We start from the raw sequence: 24,703 nt of genomic DNA on the forward strand, positions 1-24,703 counted from the left end.
TATTTGTTAAATTGGCCACCATGTAAAACAAAAATTAAAATTAAATTTGTTACATTTTGGATGTTCTAGATAACATTTATTAGACCATTCAATAGGCATGAGTACTAGGCATCAAAGTTACAAAGAAAAAAAAAAATATATATATATATATATATATCCTTATCTTTAAGGAGCTTAATTTTTGCTAAAAACAATGTTCCCTAAAAAATGGAACTGGAAGGGACCTTAGAGATCTATTTTATAGATAAGTAAACTAAGAATCAGGGTGGGGAAATGATTTGTTCAAAGTTCAATGTAATAATTAGCAGAATCAGGATTTGGTATAAGTCTACATCTAGTACTCATTCTACTATATTAGAAGTTCTCAAAATTGAAAATACCAAATGTATTTTTCAGGTGCTAAGTTAAATGCAAAGTCAGTTGAACTATGTAATCAAATTATTCTAATTATAGAAAATTATGATTTAAAATAATCCAGTTTAATACCTAATATTAATAATTATGATAATAATAACTAACATTTATATTGTACTTAATTTATACCAAGCACTGTGCTAAGTGCTTTACAATTATTATCTCCTTTAATGTATCTTACAAATTTAATTAGAGAACTATCTTTAAAATAAATGAATACTTCTTAAGAAGAAAAGATAGAAATAATAATTTGTGTCAGAAATCTTTGCTGGCACTAACTATTTAGTATTTATACTAAAAATATGGGGGGGGGAATAAAGTAAAATCTATCTGCAGATTTCATTAAATCCAATTATTTGAAACATTTATTAAGCATTCATTATGTGTAGGAGGCTCTAAATGCTTATAAATAATGAAATGCCAAAAAATTTAATTTTCAATATTTTATTTGTTCAAATACATGCAAAGATAGCTTTTAACATTCATTTTTGTAAGACACTGTCTTTCAAATTTTTCTCCTTCCTTTCTTTACTTCCTCCTCTCAAGACAGCAAGTAATCTGACATAAGTTAAATATGCGCAGTTCTTTTAAACATATTTCCATATTTGTCATGTAGTGCAAGAAAAAACAGACCAAAGGGGGAAAAAAACATGAGAGAGAAAAAACAATAACAACAACAAAAAGGTGAAAATTCTATGCTTCATTCCATATTCTGATTCCATAGTTTTCTTTCAGAATGTGCACAGCATTTTTCATCCCAAGTCTATCGAAATTGCCTTGAATCACTGCATTGTTGAAAAGAGCTAAGTTTATCACAGTTGATCATCACATAGTAACAATGTGAGACTGCTGGATCAAAGGATGTGAACAGTTTGATAGTTCTTTGAGCTTAGTTGCATATTGCTCTGCAGAATGGTTGGATCATTTCACAACACTACCAACAATGCATTAATGTCTCAGTTTTCCCACTTCCCTTCCAACATTTATTATTATCTTTTCCTGTCTTCTTAGCTAATCTGAGAGATTTGCAATGGTACCTCAGAGTTACCTTAATTTGCTTCTCTAATCAATAATAATTTGGAGTATTTTTTCATATGACTAGAAATGGCTTTAATTTCTTCATCTGAAAATTGTCTGTTCATATCCTTTGACCAGTTATCAATTGGAGAATGATTTGTATTTTTGGAAATTTTAGTCAGTTCTTCACATATTTTAGAAATGAAGCCTTTATCAGAAACATTGACTATAATTTTTTTTCCCCAGCTCTCTGCTTCCCTTGTAATTTTGGCTGCATTTGGCTTTGTTTATGCAAAACTTTTTTTAACTTAATGTAATCAAAATTAACCATTTTGCATTTCATAATGTTCTCTAGTTCTTCTTTGGCATAAATTCTTCCCTTCACCACAGACCTGCCAGGTAAACTATCCTATACTCTGCTAATTTGCTTATCATTATCACTCGTTATATCTAAATTGTGTACCCATTTTGACCTCATTTAGGTATATGGTGTTATATGTTGCTCAATGCTTGGTTTTCTGCCATGCTATTTTCCAAGCAATTTCTGTCAAATCATGATTTCTTATCCCAAAATCTGGAGTCTTTGGGTTACCAAACTCTAGATTGCTATAGTTATTGACTATTATGTCTCGTGTCTCTAACCTCTTCTACTGATCCACTTTCAATGAAATGCTAATGTAAAAGGGTAAAATTGTACAGAAATTCTGAAGGAAAAAAAGTGGGAATAGACCAAAAAAATGACAAATGAGTTTTACATACATTGAAGGAAAAATAATCCAAGCATACAAATACAATGACAAACCTGTAATTATCAACAAAGCTTATGAACCTGACCAAAGAATAATATAGACTATTTCTGCAAGATGAACCCTATAAATAGATATGGCCAAAACCACTAATAAATGCCAAGCATCATAAGAAAAAGAACATAAAGTATTTTCTTACTTTAAAAAAAGTCAAAACCAGTGTTCATCTGCCTTTGGAATTGGGTGAAGAGTTCTGGTCCCTAAATAGCAAGAAAAATATAATGAAACTGGAGAGCATTCAGTATGGAAAAGGAACTAAAATAATCAAGGAGATGGATAAAAGGACTTGAGAATGAAGACAAACTGTACAAATCAATCCACTAGTCTAGAAAAATGAGAGCTAAGAGGCAGTATGAAAGATAGACTACAGTATCATAAAGGATAGACTACAGAATCATAAAGGAAATAAATGAAGCATCATGAATTTTATAAAATTCTAAAATATTAGAACTATACACTACTCTTGAAACTTGGACAAAAATAATTTTGAAGCAAAAATTTTATATTAAGTAGCACATAGTAAATTCATGGAATTCCTTATGAAAAGAGGTTAGAAATTTGAATAATTTTAAATAGAATCTGACTAATTTTGAGTGAGATAACCACAAATGAAGCCTGATTTTTTAAATTGATGCCATATAAGTCAACCATGCAATCTCATAGATACTTTTCTCAGTGAGATAGAATACTGGACTAGATGGCTTGACTAATTTAATACAACTTGAGTTTTCTTTTATTTTTCATTATTTGGAAACTCAAGTAGAAGAAAAATTTAGGCAAATATATCCTGTGTGTGAGTTTAGAAAACATTTAGAAAACATGAATTAAAACATTTCTGCCTACATATAGTTGATGTCCCTTATATCTATAAAAAGATAAGATGGAAAACAATATTCTGGCCACTATGTTTGCAAAGTATAAAAGCTCCTCCATATATGTAAAAAGATTTTACGGTCTAGGCAAGATGGGCTAATGAAGAAATGGTGCTAGAGTCATCAAAGGTTGCTTATACTCCTGGCATATTATATCATGCTGCTGCTTTATCACACTCAAAATACAAAGATACCATACTAGACATTCCTTCAATCCATTACTTACTCAACGTTTTGAAATTATTCTATCAAAAATATCTCCTATTTCATCATGAAAAGAAAAGGGAAAATTATAATTCTGTCTAAATATGAGCACTCTTTCATGAATACTGATTTCCTTATCCTTTATTTTCAGCAGTTACAATCATAATACTACCCAATGTCCTTGGTTAGTTCCACAGTGTTGTAGAGTCAAGAATGAGGAAGGGATTCTCAAGGTACTGTATTTTCTGGGCTATAGTGAGTGCCATAGAATTTGTGTTCTTTGAAAAACACTGGTACAACAAAACTGAAAAACAGCACTGAATATAAATTGCTTTTAGTATAGCATCTTTTGGCTGTTTTTTTTTTAAATCCCATAGCTGAATTCTGCTGTTTAAATTACTGAACTTCATGAGTTATAATTACAAAATGCCATATGTCTTTCATTTAATTAAAAATATTTCCATATTTTATTTTGTATGATTTCAAAAAGAAAAAAAAAAAATTACTTCACTACCAGGTTAGCACCATGGACATGACTCAATTCTATATCTTGTTCCTTCTTTTTAACATGCTATTTTTCCCCTCTTTTGCACCGTACCAGTGAAAACTGCTTGAACTGGGACTCTTTCTGATGGAATGCTACAATTTGCTTTACATTCACAATGCCCCAAACATAAGAAAGGCAGATTTTAAAAATAGGTTAATATCATTTGCTCAGACTTAAAATATACTTGCTTCTCAAATCCAGAGTAGATAGTATAACACTGCCATCTATTGGAAGAATAATATAGTGCAATTTCAATACATAATTAAAAAGCAAAATAATAATTAGGCCTACATGTATCAAGTCTTTTTTAAAAATAAATTTCTTGAACCAGCCTAGAGTAGACTGTCACATATCCAGTATTATTTAAGGAGTCCTAAAAAGATTTTCCATCCTCTTGTAAAAGAAAGAATATGGATACCTGAAATCCCATCATTTATCATCTTTTTTTCTTTCTCTCTCTGTAGATCCTTTTTAAATATGCAAAATAAACATTGTATTAAATTTTTTAAATATGAATCTGAATGAAATTTTCATATATGGTGAAGAAACATATTATGAAGGAACTCTTGGTACCTGGATTAGGAAATGGAAAAGGAAAGTACTCGAAGGGGGAAAAGGTTGAACAAAAGAGGAAAGACTGAAATGATAAAAACTTTATTCCTTTCTTCATCATCATTATCATCAACAGGCCATTCCATATAGCTCCAGATTGTTATTAATGCTTTCAGTAAGAATGGTCATTGGCCCCTACTATTGAGTTCTGTACTTGAACAGAATTTGGTGGTCTCATGACCCACTGTTCTGAAATGAATACTGGATATAAAATCAGACAACCAAATCTGATACTTATAACTTTCACTACTTTGAACACGCTACTTTCTCTCTCTCTATTTCTCAATTTCTTCACTTTTAAAATGAGGGATGAACCCCAAGATCACCTCCTGTTTCCACTCTAGAATACTAGTCATTTTGACATTATGGAATTAACATTTGCAGATTCTCCCTCTTTCTATTGTGTTTGTTTTTAGCTCAGTAGATCTGAAGATCTATGTCTGACACTCTTGCCACCATATCATTCTGCTCACTTTTTGTAAGCATCATCCCATTACACTTTTTCCATTAAAAAATAATTTCACATAATCTCATTTTATTCTCACAAGTAGACATATACAATTATCCTTATTTTATAGATAGAGAAACTGAAACATAGAGATAGATAAGTAATTATCCAAAATTGAGATTCTACTTTTTCTTTTTCTCCTTGGGAAAACCAGCTGCTGCTCTGCCTGTTTTCCAACTCCAGGAATATTATTCTTTAGAGCAAAAAGCCCTCTCCCACCCAAATACACTTCGGCTTCCTTTCCTATATTGCTTTTTTCATTAGATTGTAAGTTCCTTAAGGGCAATGGCTATTTTTCTTTTTTTTATTCATAGCTTTTGCTTTTAATTTGGTGCTGGCACTCATGTCAAAACAATGTTATCATTTGCATGATATATAATGCCTATAAACATTTTTGACTAGGGGAGAGAAAGAGGATCATGAGGAAAGTACTTTAATCTAAGCAGATGCTATATTTTAGGGAAGGGACTGATAGACATCCAAGACTAGAAGATAACAAAAGAATACTGTGTCATTTTAGAATTAAGACCAAGGATCAGACACTGGAGAAGGAACAGTGATATCTACATTTAATTCCCATCACACAACTTTGACTAATCTTTCTGTATTCTAACTGCACAATGACTTTTTCCAAGTCCTCAAAGAGAGTTTTTACAGTTTTATCACTGTATTTGGAGCCCAATGGGTCACTTGTCTATCATTCTTATAACCAGATTATGGAAAATATCTTAAAGAATTCACTCCATAAAATTATAAATGAATTTGACCTACCACCAAACACCAATGCTACAATCTCACTGGGGCCTGATGTTCTTTCAGCCCATGCTTAATGTACCTCAGTAACAGCTGCTTAAGGCTACAAAGGCTCTTATCAGTGTAAAGTGATGTCAGGATAGATAAGTAGTATTTTATCTTCCTTGCCTAATTTGCTCAGACATACCTTATCTTGTTAGGATGGAGTTTATATTTAATATACTCTTAAGTAGACATGAGACTAAGATCTGAGACTCTTACTATCAAGTCCATTATGCTTAACATTTGAACATCCACATGTTTTTATTTCTTCCTTTCTTTTTTTTAAACATTACAGCTATTTGAAGAAAAAAGGACCTATATTCTTGTAAGTTTTCTAGCATTTAAAGCTCTTTCAAATCTGGCTTCAATCTGTTTTTCTAGCCTGATTTTAGTCCCTCTTGTGCACTTGATGTTTCAAGCAATCTGCTATTCTGTACATATATGACATTCTGTTTCCTGTTTCCTCCCTTTTGCCCTGATTTCCCTCCAAAAGTGGGGTTTTCTTTCTTCTGAATTAAATCTCTTAAACTAGATAATGCTATTCAAGCCTCACTTTATATGCCATCGTCTATATGAAGCCCTTTCAGATTCCCCAATTGTCAGTGTTCTACCACCCTCTAGAAATTGGTTTGTATTTATTCAGTGGGGTGTGTGTGTGAATAAGTGCCAGCCATAAAGCCAGGAAGACCTTGGTTAAAGTCTTGCCTTTGAGATATACAGACTGGGTGACCCTGGGCAAGGCACTAATTCCCCAAGGCATCTCATTCCATTATTGAATAGGTCTAATTTTTAGGAGGAAGGTTTTTCCCCATGTTGAATTGAAATCTACAGCTTTGTAAATTTTCATTACAACAGAGGTCATAACAATAAATAAAGCTCTTTAGTTGCTATGCCTGAAGCTGATTTACTAGCTGGCTATTAAGGCTACTTCTTCCTTTACATGAAGTAAAGCAGTGCATCATTGCTGCCTAGATGGGCAGTTAGACCTGATTCTGCCCTAGAGAGCATGTGGTTAGAAATGTTTCTCACCATGATTTTCTTGAGCCTATGCCCACCAGAAGAAATGACTACTTTTCAAAATCCATGTCCTTTAATGGTCCTTCTATATTTTTCCAGTTTCTAGACTAAGAGAATTATCTAGTTCCCAGCTGACCTATAGAGCTAAGATTACTGACATGAATTGGGCCCAACAAATCATCATTCCATTCAATAAACATTTATTAATCCTGTACTATCTCAAGGCACTGTATTAAGTACCAAGACTATAAATATTTTAAACGAATCCTTAATCTTAAAAAGTTTACATTCTATTGAGGGTGTAGGGTTGATATGGCATATATACAGATAAGTAAATAGATTGTGATAGAATTTAAAAAGAGAAATCTAATGGGCACTAGGAAAATTTGCAGAAGACAACAGTCTTAATTGGTAAGATGCCTTCTCAAAGGAAGGCTTCCTTCTGTAACCCAGTTCACAATGTCAAAAAGTTCTTCAAACATAGTCATAGGTTTAAAGTAGTAGATAGAATGCTAGACTTGGAATCAGGAAGATCTGAGTTTGAATCCTACTTCAAATATTTACTAAATATGTGCCCATACTTGAGTCACAATCTCTCTCAACCTCAATTTTCTTTTCTGTAAAGTGGAGAGAATAATAGCACCTAATGGACACAGTTGTTGCATAGTTCAATTTAGAGCCTACATGTAAAATGTTTCCTAAACATTAAAATTTTGCAAACCTCAAAGCACTATAGAAAGCTAGCTATTAGTAGCAACAATATAGCATTTATATGATGATAATAGGATTTTTCTGCAGATAAAAAGAGCTATAAATAATAGATAAAAGTTTTTATTAAGGACTTACTAGGTGCTAACTAACCACTGTGTTAAATGCTGACTATACAAATTCCAAAAAATAACCCGCCTCAAGGAACTTACATTCTATAGAAAAGTTGGAAAGGGGAAAGGTTTAGAAGGCAGAGGTGTCTCAAGCGGCAAGGGTCTTACCAAGGAAGGGTTGAAGTTTGAAGAGTAGAAAGAGACGATTAGAGACACTTCATAAAGTGGCAGTGGGAATGAGAAACTCACTAATCAGAAAAGTTGGTCCCAAGATGCGGTCATCTGGAAATCATAGCTGTAGATAAAAAATGGAAAAGTTCAGAAAGTGAGTTCTCCCTTAATGGGAGCACAGTCGTTTTTCCTTTTTCCTTCAGAAAAAAATATTGATGGGATTCCTACCTTAGATAGGCAATTAGACCTCTAAGGTATCTGGTAACTCTGGTAGTCTATGTTCAAGCCATCTTATTAAGCTGCGTTTCTGCAAGAATTAATATATGGAGTTAGGAAATAATAAGCTTTCAAAAGCATAGTTTTGGTTAAAAATGCAAGGAAAGGCAACTCATTAGGGATCCATTCTAAATTTGCTTTTCTCACATTGCATCCATGCCAAGAAAACATTTAAAGTTTTAAGGATTCATTATGAATTCTCTCAAGGATGTTTCACAGTATTAATTAAAAATTAAGAACAGCTTTCCAAGAAAGAAAGCATATGCCATTTAAAATTATTTTTTGAGTATTCTGTTAATTGTGTGCTAATTCTATACAATTTAAATATAGTTCTACCTGAAAAACTGTTTTTAACCTTCATACTTAGTTATACAGGTTGTTGACTTTTGCCTCTGAAGGCAGCAAACTTTTTATTAAGTATACTGTTTTTCTTGTTTATATAAGAAAGTAAACTTTATAATTCTGGGGAAACAAGTTCTGCTTCAGAGGCACACCCTTGCTCTAAATATAGTTTATCATAGCATAATGAATGTATTTATAAAATACCATAATAAATATGGAATTTAACTTATCTGTGTTAGTTTAATATATTATGAATATTAATGGAGGTCTTTATGATTTATTTGTGCCTTAAAGTCTTTTGGTTTTGAGAACAGATAACAAATGTTGCATGTTTTTCCTGATATTTTGTTTTAGAATCAAGTTTTCCTTAATGCTACAATTTGATGGAGGAAATTCCTTATAAAATAAAATTATTGATAAGAAGCAAAACCAAAATGTTACTATTTCATGGTTATTTAGGATTCATGCTTATTTAAAGTTTACTAAGTATTATCTATCCTCACATTTAATCCTATAGCATAGTCATAATTACTTACATAGTTATCATTACTTCCATTTTACAGATGAGAAAACTAACTTGCTTTTGGTCACACAGATATTAAGTATCATATCAGTGATCAAATGCAAATCTTTTAATGCTGCCTTTTTTACCATTAAGTATCACTGTCTTTTCCAATTATACAAGGAACAAATTATCATCATGAAAAATCACTAAATTGTATCCTTCATGAAGATAGGGACAATGAAAAAAAAAAAAAAAGAATAAGATAGGGACGTTTTCTAACAAAATTAGTGCTCAGATGTTTCCTGGCTTTTAGAAATTTCCTAAACATGAGACCTGTTATAAGGGAAGGACTATGTTAATTATTTTCTCTTATTCTCCAATAATAAAAATCCCATCTTCTTTGAGGTTTTAAAAAGAAATCACAAAAAACTCTAAGCTTGAATAGAAATTAGATCACCTAGTCCAAATGGTATCTTAACAGCAATCCTGACTAGAGTATCCTTAATAAGTAATCATCCGTGTTGGAGGGGATGCGGGAAAACTGGGACACTGATGCATTGTTGGTGGAGTTGTGAACGAATCCAACCATTCTGGAGAGTAATTTGGAACTATACTCAAAAAGTTATCAATCTATGCATACCCTTTAATCCAGCAGTGTTACTACTGGGCTTATATCCCAAAGAGATACTAAAGAAGGGAAAGGGAACTGTATGTGCACGAATGTTTGTGGCAGCCCTCTTTGTAGTGGCTAGAAACTGGAAACTGAGTGGATGCCCATCAGTTGGAGAATGGCTGAACAAATTATGGCATATGAATATTATGGAATATTATTGTTCTGTAAGAAATGACCAACAGGATGATTTCAGAAAGGCCTGGAGAGACTTACACGAACTGATGCTGAGTGAAATGAGCAGGACCAGGAGATCATTATATACTTCAACAACAATACTATATGATGACCAGTTCTGATGGACCTGGCCATCCTAAGCAATGAGATCAACCAAATCATCTCCAATGGAGCAGTAATGAACTGAACCAGCTACGCCCAGAGAAAGAACTCTGGGAGATGACTAAAAACCATTACATTGAATTCCCAATCCCTATATTTGCCCACCTGCATTTTTTATTTCCTTCACAAGCTAATTGTACAATATTTCAGAGTCTGATTCTTTTTGTACAGCAAAATAACGGTTTAGTCATGTATACTTATTGTGTATCTAATTTATATTTTAATATATATAACATCTACTGGTCATCCTGCCATCTGGGGGAGAGGGTGGGGGGTAAGAGGTGAAAAATTGGAACAAGAGGTTTGGCAATTGTTAATGCTATAAAGTTACCCATACATATGACCTGTAAATAAAAGGCTATTAAATAAAAAAATAAGTAATCATCCACTCTTAGGTAGATAGATTACAATGAAGAGAAAGCCATTCTCTTCCAACTTTTTTTATAGCTGTAATTGTGAGGAAGTTTTTCTTTACATTGATCTAAAATTTGCCATTTGAGACTTCTATTCATTCTTCTTAGTTTTGTACTTGGGCCAAAAGGAGAAAAAAGCCAGGTTTGTTCTCAGGTCTGTTCACCAAATTGGTTGCACTCCTCTGGATGAACTGTTGTTTATCATTTTTCTTCCTAAAATATAGTGTACAGAACTCAATACAATATTTCAGATGTGTTCTAACTAGTTTTATTATACTATGTCTTATATTCTATATTCTTAATTATTAATATTGCTAATATTAATATACTATATATAACATCTTCCCTGGTTCTGAAATCATACCTTCTTTGTTATTATTTTTTGGTTGTGTCTGTCTCTTTGTTGACCCCACAGGGTTTTCTTGACAAAGATGCTGGAGTAATTTTCCATTTCCTTCTCCAGATCATTTTACAGATGAGAAAACTGAGGCAAACAGGGTTAAGTAACTTACTCAGAGTCAAATAGGAAGTAGTTATTTGAGGTTTTCCTGAATCCAGGCCTGTTGGTCTTTCCATTATACTACCTAGCTTCCCTACATCTTAATACAACCTAAAATTGTCTCAACTTTTAGCTGCCACATCACAATATTGAAATCCCGAGATTTCATATAAACTATTACCCAGCTATGTACACAAGCAGGTCAAATTTTTAAATCCAAGTAAAGTATTTCATATTTGTTTCTGTTGAACTTTACCTTCTTAGATTCATTCTATCTTCCTAGCCTGTTGAGTCACTTTTGACTCCATGGTCTAATTAGCTATCCCATTCAATCTTGTGTCATCTGTAAATCTAATTAATAAAATAGCTATCAACAATGTATTTATTCAAGTCATTGACAGAATGACAGGACCAAGGACCTATCTCTATAACCCTCCATTAGAGATCTCCTTTTACATTGACACTGATCCATGAAATAGATCCAGATTTCTTAGAACCAGATATTTTATTTAAATGATGATAAATATACCAGACTGTGCTTTCATCCAGCTTCCATCTCTCCTTTTTGGGACTACAAGGGTATCATTAGAAACTTTGTCAAAGGCTTTACTGAAGTTAGGTCAACTATTATTTAGTGATTGCCTCTACTTAAAGCCAGACAACTGGAAGGTAGCAAAAAAAGTATCAAGTTCATCTATCTCATTTTACAGATGAAGAAATTGCGGCTCAGAGTGGGTAAATAATTCATTCAATATTAGACAGCTACTGACTGTCCGAGTTGCATTAAATTTTCCTGATTTTAAGTCTAGTTCTCTATTTACAGTATAACATTGCTTCTAAATGCTCACAAATCCTCTCTGTCCTTTAATAATATGTTGTAAAACTTTACCAGAAATCTCTGTTTAGCTCACTTGCCTATGGTTGCACATGCCTTTCCTTTTATTTTTTAAAGTAGGATATTTGTTTTTCTCCATCACTTTGGTATCTTATCCTATTCTCAATCATCTTTCAAAAATCACTGCACCAAATTCAGTATTAAAATCTGCCATATCTGTCACTAGCCTGGAGGATAGTTTATTCATTTTTAACTACTTGGATTTAAATTACCACAAAACACTAAGGGGAAAGATAAAATGGAAGAAAAGGGTCAGAAATTAATTGATAGAAAAGGGTAAAATAATGAAACCTGGCAGATTCTTACAGTTTAAACCTTCTCCTAAGCATCAAACACAGAACATTCAGCTTATTCTGCTAAGATTCTCTCCTGGTTCATTTTCTTCTGCCTGACTTAAACTTTCATAATAACTTAGTTTTACTCTTTTATGAACTTGACTACTCTGAGCTGCATTAAAGCTCTGGAATTTATTTTCCTGGTCTTCAATTATATGGTGCAGCAGTTCAGTGGCTTAGGCAAAGGATTTCTTCCTACTGACCTCCAAAGGAATCATTGTATAAAATACTTTATCTTGACCTTAGCTTATGACCTAGGAACCTACTTTCCACCTCTAAAACTCTCAGCAAGGAAAGACTATTCTTTATCTGAATGCAAAAGGTAACTCCCTTCCCACCTTTGAGTATGATGACTTTCAAGTCGTATTACTTCCCTCATTTCTATTCTTAAAATTTCTATAACATGGAGTATAAAAAAATGCTTGCTATCATTCTCTCTTTCTGCTCCTGTCTTAATTCCCTCTGTATTTGCCTCTTCCCCTGTTCTTCCCTTTCTCTGGGTCTGTCTCTGTGTCTATGTCCATCTCTTTGTCTCTCTGTCGCTCTTGCTCTTTGTATCTCTCTGTTTCTGTCTCTCTCTGTCTTTGTCTTATTGTATCTCTTTCGTTCTGTCGAATGTTGGTCTCTGTCTCTCTCTGTCTCTGTCTTTCTGTTTTCATCTTTCTCTGTCTCTGCCTGTCTCCATCTGTCTGTCTGTCTGACTCGGTCTTTGTCTGTCTCTGTCTCTTTGTCTGTGTGTGTGTGTGTGTGTGTGTGTCTGTCTGTCTGTCTGTCTGTCTCTCTCTCTCTGTCTGCTATTTACCTACTCCCTTAAATCAAGTTCATTATCAGGTATTTTGACTATGTAATCAACTTAAATCTCTTTATTAAGGGGACAACTGATATGAGGACAAAACCTATATTAGACCTATCTGACCTAGGATCAGGAGATCTGGCCAGGGGTTCTCAAACTATGGCCCACGGGCCACATGCAGTAGTTGAGGACGATTATCCCCCTCACCCAGGGCTATGAAGTTTCTTTATTTAAAGGCCCACAAAACAAAGTTTTTGTTTTTACTATAGTCCGGCCCTCCAACAGTCTGAGGGACAGTGAACTGGCCTCCTATTTTAAAAGTTTGAGGACCCCTGTTAGATTATTTATCTACCTGTCCTAGACTATTTATACATAGCTATTTATCAAACTGAGTTTCTTGTAGTTCTGTACCTTACTAATAAAGCTACATTGACAGATACAACAGAGAATAAATAGAGTGGTTACATTTTGTACTATCTTTCCTCAGGGAATTCAGTCACACTGGCCCTGCTTGAAACTGTTGCTGAAAGTGCACTTGAAGACTACACATCATTACATTTATTACAGTAACTATTATAATAGGCCCGATTTAGGGGTCCTTCCCAAAAAAGCTACAGATTTGAATAATAGCCAAAGTTCTGCCAGTCAGTATTTTTAAAATTTCTCAGTCTTTAGCCTCTTTGGACTCTTCTTTGACAGGCTACTCAGCAGTAACTGGTAAAAAGGAGAAAGCCTTGGCAAGGAAGATATCAAAAGAAACATAGTGAAATGGCTGAAGGAGTAATTATTATTGTCGGTGTAAGCCCAGTGCTTATCCAGAGCCAAACAATCAAACTAATAAACAATAACAACAGCAAAAACAGAGACAATCCAAAGGTGAATCATGCTTAGTAAATTCTGCAGTATTGGTCACGTATGAGCAGGGAAGTGAGATGGAAATGTCTTGGTCTTTCCACCTTCCCTCTCTCCAGTAGAGAGCTGAGTATTCTAGGTGATACACACACACATACACACACACACACACACACACAAAGTGCCTCCTTATATAAATACATACACACACACACACATATATATATACACACACACATAAGTGTGTATACACATCTATGTGTGTATACATACATATATTCCTCACTCTCTCTTTCCCTTTCAATCCATCCCTTCTGGCCTCCTGAATTTTTTCTATTTTTCTCAAGATTTTTACATTTATTTCTTAGTTTTGAAATGAGATAACACTATTGGCTAACAAAACCTCAAAGGGTTTGATGTCTTTTACCTATCTACAGATAGGTAGAAGAAAGAAAGGGTGAATTGCCTTCTTTGAGATAAAGGATTTGTTCAGTTGAACTGGAGACTGAGATGAAAGGATCAAAATTGAGGGGAAGAAGGAATGTTTGACTTTTGCAATCCTTATCCAAGTACCCAAGATAACTTCCTTTTTGCTAAAGAACACAGCTATAAACAATTCATTGTGGAAAAATAAAAGCTGCTGCTCCATTGGGGAAAAAAAAAAGAAACATGAGCTTTCCCAAAATATATCAAAACTTTACAGGGACAATAAAGGAGCTAAGAGATTCTAAAAATTAAGTAGTCTCTAACTGGAGGGCTTCAATTAAGCATATATCATTGGCAAAGTGATACCACCATAGCAACCCAGAGATGGTAAGCTCAACCCAAACATGTTCCAAATGGATAGATGATGACCAAAACTGAATAACCATATACAGTATCACCAATATATTATCCATTTTCTAGATTAGATACATAATACACACTAATAAATAACAGAATTAATCTAGTGTTTTCTAAATACAGTGATGCAAACTTTTGGAACAAGAATTCACTATCTAGCAAAAATTGCTGAGAAAACTAGAAGGCAGTTTGGCTAAAACTAGGTATAGAAAAACATTTCACACCATATATCAAGATAAGGTTGAAAAGGGCACATGACTACATAAAGGGCAATATTATAAGAAAATTGGGGAAAGGAGGATATGGAAAAATTTACCTGTCAGATCTATTGATAAGGTGTTTATGACCAAATAAGAAAAACAGGAAATTACAGAAAGATTTCATTAAAAAAAAAAAAAAAAGTTGCAGGGGGCAACTAGATGCGCAGTTGATAGAGCACTGGTCTTGGATTCAGGAGGATCCGAGTTCAAATCTAGTATTAGACACTTAACACTTAAACTATCTGTGTAACTGCAGGAAAGTTGTTAAATCCCCATTTTCTTGCCCCCCCCCATTATTTTTTTTTCACACAAACAAAGTCAATATAGCCAAAATTAAAAGAAAAGTAGCAAAATGGGAGGTAGGGATGGGGAGAGATTTTTACAGCAAGTTTCTCCAGTAAAAGCTTCATTTCTCAATTATATAGAGAACTGAGTTAAATTTAAATGAACACAAGTCATTTTCCAATTGATAAATGGTCAGATAATATGAATAAGCAGTTTTCAAAAATAGAAATCCAAGCTATCTATAGTCATTTGTAAAAATAAAATGCTCTAAATCACTATGATTAAGAGGTACCACTTTATACCACTTTATACCTATTAAACTGGCTAATATGTCAGAAAGGGAAAATGATAAAGGTTGGAGATGTGGGAAAATAGGGCATTGGTGCACTACTGGTAGAACTGAGAACTGATCTAACTATTCAGAAAAAAACAATTTAGAGCTATACCCAAAGGGCTATAAAATTCTGCATACTCTTTGAACCAGCAATACCACTCTTAAGTCTGTATCCCAAAGAGATTTTTAAAAATAAAAAAGAAAATGACTATATGTAGAAAAAATTATAGCAGCTCTTTTTGTAATGTCAAAGAAGTGGAAATTGAGGGAATGTCTCTCAATTAGAGAACGACTGAGTAAATTGTGATACACAATTGTGGTTATTAATTACATTAATTAATACTATTTTGTTATAAGAAATGATGAGGAAGATGGTTTAAAAAAACCTGGGGAGACCTATATGAACTAATGCAAAGTGAAATGAGCAGAACCAGAAGAATAATGTACACAGTAACAGCAATAACTTAGTTATTCTCAGTAATACAATGATTGATCCAAGATAATTCCAAGAGATTTATGATGAAAAATGCCATCCATTTCCAGAGAAAGAAGTAATGGAGTCTGTTTTCTTTTACAACAGGGCTAATATGGAAATATGTTTTGCATGACTACATATGTATAATCTATATCAAATTGCTTACCTTCCTAAAGAAGTGTAAAGATGGAAGGAGAGAAAGAATTTGGAACTCAAATTTTTAAAAAAGAATGTTTATAATTTTTACATGAATTTGGAAAAATAAAAAAGAAAATTTTAATTAAAATATAATGACAGTTCTCTACATTAAAAAGGCTATTAATTTTTATGACACAAATTATCAAGAGGGCTGGCCCTAATATTTGAAGAGTAAGTTCTTTTTAGTCTTGAATAAGAAAGTCAATAAGTAAGCTATTTATAATTTAAGGTATCCACCACTCAAAAAAATCCCAAATCTCTTATGCTTTTTATACTTGCAATTCCACACAATTAATGTTATGTCTATTTACTTTGTAATTCAAATATCCCGGGAAGTGGTGGATACGCTAAATCTTCATATGACTAAATTGTTCAGATCATTTTCTGAGAATAAGTTTTGAGAGAGCAAAAGAAAGAAGAGAAAAAGGAAATTGGAAGCCTGTAGTTGAGTAATGGGGGGTGGGGGGAAGCCCAATTAAGGATGGGAAGGACACAGAAAGGAAAAATTGAAGACAAACCACCTGTCTTCTTCCTGGGACTATCTCTAGTTAGCTTTTAGTATATCAAAACAATGGGTCTTGATGTGGCAAAGTGCTCATCTTCTGAATTAGCCAAAAGCTGAATCACAACAGACAGAATAGGTCAAGCTCTCTAGCTAGAAGTGAGTAGCAAGAACTATAATGTTACTGTGAAATCTCAAGTCACAATTAGGCAAAATCTAACCAAATTAATATGAGTGAGAAAGAAGGAAAAGTCATAAGTTTCCTCCACAAATACTGAATTTAAGCCTGACTCAAACCTGAAATAGAGAAAGTCAAGGAAGTTTGATTCTTCCCAGATATGCCCTGAACAAGCTAGTTCATATAAGTTCATATAAGACCAAGAGAAACTGGAATAATTTTTTAAATATTTCATTGGTTTATTGTACTTCAAAAAAAGAAAATTTTGGCATATTTATGAACACCAAATAGGACAAAATATAAAAATACCTAACGAGTTAAAAAAAAAATAAAATCTTCTTTGCTATAAACTAGGGGAAGCCTTAGGAAGAAAGCTGTTCATTAATTGAATTGATAAATTTATTTCCTCCTATTGTGGATATTTTAGTATGTCTAAAGGACAACATGTGTGTTTAAATTTGTTTTGGATATAAAAAATTAAATGGGATCTACCTACCCTCAAATTAATATGGTCCTCCTATGACTTGATTGCAAAAGGTACTACTTAAAGCCAAAGAGGAAGGGCAGAATATAGCTGATTGGAGAATAGAAATGTACCCTGTGATTAAACATCTTAACTCTTCAGGTCAAGAAATGAGAAGATACACTCCTTTTAATCTATAAATCATCAAAGACCTGAAAAAGGCTTGCACTCTTTATGGAGCTACATCAGCTTATATTAAAATGTTATTACAAAATTTGGCTTATGAAATTTTAACCCCTAGTGACAGGAAATCTATAGCAAGGACATGCTTAGAACCTTGACAAAACTTGTTGTGGCTTTCTGAATATAGTGAACTCTGTAGGATACAAGCCCAACAAAATAGGCAAACTAGAGTTAATACTCAAATCGCCTGTGACCAACTAACAGGTGAAGATTCTTATGCAGACACTTCAGCACAGATTAATTACACCATAGCAGCATATGAGCAAATTGCTTCTGCTGCTATCAAAGCATGGGGTTTTCTTTCAAGTAAACAGGACAGAGGAGAGGCCTTCACGAAAATAGCACAAGGGCCAAATGAACCCTTTGCTGATTTTGTGGGACATCTGCAGACAGCTGTCATACAAACTATTGGTGAAAATGCAGCAACAGAAATTATGATAAGGCAACTTGCTAAGGAAAATGCTAATGAGCTTTGTAAAAGAATTATACTAGGACTACACAAGGATGCTCCTTTAGAGGAGATCATAAGACACTGTGCCACAGTGAGCACAAATACCTTTTATACCCAGGCTGTAATGAAGACTTCCCAAGATCTGAACATGGGAAGACAGAGTCCCTTTTGGCAAAGGACTTCCAGAGAGACTCATCAATAATTTCAATGTGGTAAAGTAGGGCATCTTTTCAGATGTTTTCAATGTTGGCATAGAGACAGAGGTGAGAAAACAGGGTAGGAGAACAAGACCCAAAACCCCATGTCCAAAATGTAACAGAGGTTTTGCACTGGGCATCAGAATGTAGACTGATTCAGGGAAATGGGATGAGGGGCTCAGCCCCAGAGCCTAAAACAAAAAACACTTGGGGCATGATGGCAGATGATGTTACACCCAGAGAGTCTTTATCAGTTCAGTACTTAGACATGACCAATCAGCCAAGAAGCAATCTGATGGGAGAAAGGGATTACATAATCAATCAGGCAGGAAGCAACCTGATGAGAGAAAGGAATTACAATTGGGGAGAAGAGAGTTGTATGTAGCTAGGACTATTAAGATACCCCCTGGAAAGGTGAAATCTGTTCCTCTCCAATCTATGGATCCCTTGCCTCAAGACACAGTAGGCTTCCCATTTCACCTTCTGAGAATACTTACAAAACAGCGTTCATCCATACACTGATGTGGGAAACTGGGGAATGAGTAGATAATATCCCAGTCATTAATACAGGTAGACAATGTGTGACTTATCAACCAGAATCAGTAGTAGCATCAGATTTACTGATACAGACTCCTAATAGGCAATCTGGTGATAGTTGCCCAGAATCTAACTCCAAGCAACAGAATCCAGGAATATTCTGGACTGCAGCAATTACAGCTGATCATCCTATGCTCACTATATAAATGACATACCTTTGGAAGGGTTGGTAGACAGGTGCAGATTGTACAGTCATTAGAAGTGTCAACTGGTCCAGTAACTGGCCAGAGATTAAGGCAGACAACTACATGTCTAGGATAGGAGGATCAATAGCAGCTAAAGTTAGTGCTACCCCTTTGAGATGGATTTTTGAAGGATTTCAATCCTTTGAATTTACTCCTTTGAATAATTGAAAAAATCCCCATCAATCTGTGGGGAAGAGACATTTTATAACAATTAGGATTACAAATGAGTACTTCATTTTTTTAGGCAGGGCAGTTGTTGAAGGCCTGCCCACACTTTCACCTGCTCCTAACTAATGGAACACTGATACACCAGTGTGGATAGAACAGTGGCCCTTAGCTAGTGATAAAATTCAGCCCTCATTAGATATAGTTCAGGAGAAACTTGACCAAGGACACTTACAACCTCCTCTAAGTCCTTGGAATTCCCCTGCATTTGTTGTAAGAAAGAAATCTGGAAAATGGAGGATGTTGACTGATTTAAGAAAAGTAATGAACTGATGGAAACTATGGGAACTCTTCAGCCTGGACTTCTATCTCCTATTCAATTGCCTAGGAATGGACTCTTTGTTATAGACATTAAGGATTGTTTCTATTCTATCCCTCTAGATAAAGAGGATATGAAAAGATTTGCCTTTTCAGTGACCAGCGTTAACTTAGCTGAGCCTTATAAAACATATGAATGGACAGTTTTGCCACAGGGAATGAAAAATGTCTCTACTATGTGTCAAATGTATGCTGCTGCTGCTCTTACTCCAGTAAGAAAAGCACTTCCAAAAATAATGTTATTACAATATATGGATGGTATATTGAGATGTGTATCTAAGGAGCAAATGTTAGAAATATGTCTACAAAAGATCATAGAAACACTAAGGAACTACAAATTGCAAATAGATCCAGAAAAAATTCAAAGATATGCTCCTTTTCAATATTTAGGATATGAAGTATACCCTAAGGTACTTACAGTACAAAAACTTTCCTTAAGAACAGAGAAGCTAAACACTTTAAATGACTTTCAGAAATTAATAGGAGATACCCAATGGATACATCAAGTATTAGGCTTGACTACCTATCAATTGCAACTATTGTATGACATTTTAAGGGGAGACGGTGCTTTAAACTCCCCACACCAGCTTACAAAAGAAGCTCAAGAGGCTTTGAGAGAAGTTGAACTGGCTTTATCCAATGTGGTTGAAAGACTCACTCAAAAACCTTTGGAAATAGCAGTTTTTGCTACAAAAGAGGCATCCACAGCAGTCCTTCATCAAGGAGACAGTGTGACAGAGTAAGTGAACTTCCTAGCACAAACAGAACAAAGCCTTACCCAGTGCTTGTGTCTAGAATTTTATTAAAGGCCATTAAGCAAGCAGTGCAATTATCTGGGATAAGATTTGACAAAATCTATACCTTTTATACCAATGCACAAATTAATGTATGCTGTGAAACCATCCTAGAGTGGCAAATTGTATTGGCCACGGCTCCAAATTTTACACACAGGTCTCCATTAAAGATAACCAGACTACTACATAATTGGCCACGGATTCTTGAAGAAAAGGTTTCTAAGGTTCCTCTTAAAGGACCAACTATCTTTACAGATGCATCCAAACATAATATTTGTGTTGTATACTCTTATGACTTATCTATAAATAGAGTAGTCAGAACTCCTTTTCAATACACTCTGCAGAATGAACTGTATGCAATCATTCTAGCTCTTATTATACAGGAGATATAAATATAATATCTGATTCAGCCTATTCAGTAGGTGTGGCACAAAGCATTGCTACAGGCCAAATAAAATGTGTAGCCTCTAATATATATCAGCTCTTTAAGGAACTTCAAGAGCAAGTGAACAAGCATCCAGGTAAGATTTATATCTTGGACATCCACTCTCAAAGTGGATATTCAGGTCCTATTTTTGATGGTAATTCAAAGGCAGATAGCCTTCTAACCATGTCATTCAATACACCTTTATTTCAGGAAGCCCAAGAACCTCATTCTAAATATCATCAGGCTGCTCGAGCTTTATGTTTCCAATTTGGGATAATAAGAGAGGAAAAGAGGAGCATAGGAAAAGCCTGTACAGCTTGCCTTCCTTTCCACACTCCTACATTCCCTCCAGGGAAGAACCCTTGTGGTTTGAGACCCATTGAAATTTGGCAAATGGATGTGACCCATGATAAATCTTTTGACTGTCTGTCTTTTATCCACATTGTGGTAGACACCTTTTCAGAATTCACTTTTGTAATACCAGCAGCAAAAGAGACGTCAGAGTGGTCACTGAATTCCTTATACAAGCATTTGCAATTATGGGTGTGCCACAAGCAATAAAAACAGATAATCAACCTGCATATACTTCTAAGTTTATTTTGTTTATTTATTTATTTATTTTGTTGAGGCAATTGGGATTAAGTGACTTGCCCAGGCTCACACAACCAGGAAGTGTTAAGTGGTCTGAGACCAGATTTGAACACCGGTCTTCCTGACTTCAAGGCTGGTGCTCTATCCACTTCACCAACCAGCTGTCCCCTGCATATACTTCTAAACATTTTGCACACTTTTGTGTGCAGTATAAGATTTTACCCATCACTGGCATACTTTTTAATCCTCAAGGACAGGCAATAGTAGAGAGAAGAAACAGAGACACTAAGACACTCCTCCAAAAACAAAAGAAAGGGGGAGCCACAGGTAACCCTAGAGAACTTCTAAATTTAGCTCTTTATACAATTAACTTCTTGATTTTTGACAAAGATACACTGGCTCCAGCAGACAGCTTTTATAACCCACCGGAAGGGTCATGTCCAGTAACAGCTCCACTATCTTTAGATAATCACCAGGTGATGTGGAGAGATCCAGAAAGTGGTGAATGGAAGGGACCAGATAGGTTAACTGCTTGGGGGAGAGGGTTTTCTTGTACCTCTACTGATGGAGAAGGAATCAGATGGGTGCCCATGAGCCCTATTCATCTTGTCCATTGGAGAAAGACAGAGCAGACCCTTGAAATGAAGGAGAAGATCCAAGAAACATCAGGTGATTCCATCACTGATTATGCCCACCACTGAAAGAGCATGATAGTTATGGCAATTGAGTCATGGACATCAAAAACTGTTACTGATTCAGGACTTCAAAACCCTCAGGAATCATTGGATTCTTTGAAACATGACAAGACTGTTGTAGGACTTGAAAACCCTCAGGAATCACTGGATTCTCTGATTCATGATAAAACTTTTGCAAGACTTCAAAATCTGCAGGAATCATTGGTTTCCCTAACACATAAACAGACTGTTGCAGAACTTCAAACACTTACAAGGATCATTGTATTCCCTGACACATGAAGTAATGGACAATAGATTGGTTTTGGACTATCTCTTGGTTGTAGCAGGAGGCGTTATGTGTGATTGTTATTTATATACCCTCCTTCTAGGACTTCTGGAAATCTTTTACAACACCATGTTGATTCATATTGGTTGTTATAACACTACTTGCATATCCAATTCATGTTTGTTACACCACATTGAGTCTCCACCAGCTATAGGGAGAGTCATCACTGCTAGCCTATGCTTTATTGCTATGTGCTTGTGTAATACCTCCCATGCTGATGGGTTTGTGTATAGCTGTTTCTAGTTTGTGTATAGTTGTTTCAGCCCAGAAACTTGCTAACAAGTTTCCCTTTGATGTTTTTCTTATTTCTTCCTGAGAAGGGGAAGGGGGGGTGATCACCTCCTTTTTGGTGTTTTCTCCTCCTTTCCTGAGAAGTCAGGGATGATGGGATCACCTCCTTTTTGGGGTTCTCACCTTCCTGAGAAATCAGGGAAGATGTGACCAACTGTGTTCTAAAATAAAAGAAAGCAGGAGATGTAGAGGGCTGAAACTCTGAAAAAGGTGTGCTTGAATCAAATAACAGAGCACTTAAGGCTAATTACCTCTTTGATGTGAGATAATGACTGTATTAGCACATGTTTGGAAAAATGACTCTTCTGACTGTTGGGTGCTTGCTAAATGTTTGGTGTTAAGATAATCATAGGACAAGGATTGGAGGACAGAGAGAAAGTTGTGAGAGGTACACTTTGCAACAAGATGAGGAGGAGAAAGGCTGGTGGCTCTGGACTCGAGAATCCAGGATTCTGCTTAATTGCCTCTTTCATTTCTCCCCCTAAAGATCAAGGGCTTTGATTTATCCTAACTCTAACTGACCTTGAAGCTCTCCAGAGAGCTAGCCCATACTTCATAAAGATCAAGCAAAATATCCATAGTATAGTAAGTCCTACACAAATCTCTGGACATGTACAATCACAAACTTGCCTTCAGAACCATGAGATCTTTTGAGGCAATTGAGAGGAACAATTTCAAATTTTCTAAAGACATTAGAACTGAAGCAATGGGGTAGCTAGGTGGTGCAGTGGATAGAGCACCTGGCCTAAAGTCCTAAGGAGTCAGGAGGACCTGAGTTTAAATCTGGCCTTAAACAATTAACACTTCCTAGTTGTGTGAATCTGGGCAAATCACTCAACCCCAATTGCCTCAGCAAAAAAGAAAAAAAAAAAGAACTGAAGCATTTAACTCCTATTCTCTTCTCTTTTGTGAAGGAAACATCTATGACTGTACATAATATTTTTATAATATTGCATATTGTTTGAATACTTACTAGTACAATTGAAATGCTGAATTTATTAGCCATTAGTCACTTGATAATATATTATTTTAGAATTTGATAATCAAGGTATTTCATGTTTGACAATATCTAAATGAAACTAAATATGTAAGCTCAAAATATATATAAGCATATAACTTCCTTATCATCAGTAAGACTATAAACAAGATTTCAATAAAAGACTCTGTATTAAACTATATTTGAAGTGAATAAAGTTTGAGAAGATTTTCCTGTGCCTATTAAAAAAACGTTTTCTTAGATAGGTTTGAACTTTGGATGAAACCAGTGAAGAACTATATAGAGAATCTCTCGATCAAGAATAGGCTAAATGGGTTTTATGTCATTAATTATTAATTAGTAAACCAGAAGACAAATAGAGAATACTAAAGTTTTCATTTTAAGGGTTTTATCAGAAGAAAAATGTTAATTCTGTATACTTAGTGTTTATTCTGAAAAGGCATACATCACAAAGAGAAACACATATTAAAGGATGTGTCCTATTCATTCTTAGAGTCAACCTTAGATAAAATGAAGAAAAATGACAATTGTCTCCTTTGGATGCCCCTTAAAGGTTTCCATGCTATCCTTAATGCATAAGATTTTCTATAGTTGTACCACTACTTATTTCTTCCCTTCATCAAAAGTGACATCCTATATCTTAATCTTTTAGGTCTTTGTTGTCCAGAAAATGGATGATATTAGATTAACCTCTTAATCTCTACTAAGATGTTAACTGTCTAATAATAAATCACTCCTGTTAAAAATCCTTACAATAATTAAGATGTATATAGATATCCCTAGATAGCTATATAGATATATTGAAGAAAGTCTTTAAGAATTATGATATTGGTGGGTATTTTAAATGAGTGAAATATCTATGATCAGGCAAGTCTTTCTACATTTTTAAGATCAAATATCAGGTTAAAATGAAGTAGTATACTAACTCTTTGGTTTTCATTTAGGCATGATGAATTTCTAGAAGAAGAATTCTAGAACAAAAACCAAACTGTTGATAATTTCACTTCATTCTATGTCCCACCTTTTCCCAACTTCAAGTGCTAGAGAGTAACGAGGTTTAGAGACTTAGTAGAAATAATAATTTATGAGTTTTCTCTCCTTGTTGGAAAGGAAATGATTACATAGC

The 24,703-nt window shown here is 34.6% G+C and overlaps 1 long non-coding RNA gene across 1 annotated transcript in view; it reads right to left on the reverse strand.

Annotated features, from left to right (window-relative positions):
* Positions 1-2,283: 2,283 nt before the first annotated feature.
* Positions 2,284-24,703, reverse strand: part of LOC116423015 — a 32,483-nt gene continuing 10,063 nt past the window's right edge. Inside the window, exons 3-5 of the long non-coding RNA XR_004233505.1 lie at positions 8,013-8,091; positions 7,782-7,908; positions 2,284-2,437 (exon numbers count right to left, since the gene is read on the reverse strand). This is a non-coding gene — a long non-coding RNA (uncharacterized LOC116423015). The remainder of the gene's footprint in view (positions 2,438-7,781; positions 7,909-8,012; positions 8,092-24,703) is intronic.

The sequence above is a fragment of the Sarcophilus harrisii genome, chromosome 3 (genome assembly GCF_902635505.1).
Source record: "Sarcophilus harrisii chromosome 3, mSarHar1.11, whole genome shotgun sequence".
NCBI classification, from domain to species: domain Eukaryota; kingdom Metazoa; phylum Chordata; class Mammalia; order Dasyuromorphia; family Dasyuridae; genus Sarcophilus; species Sarcophilus harrisii.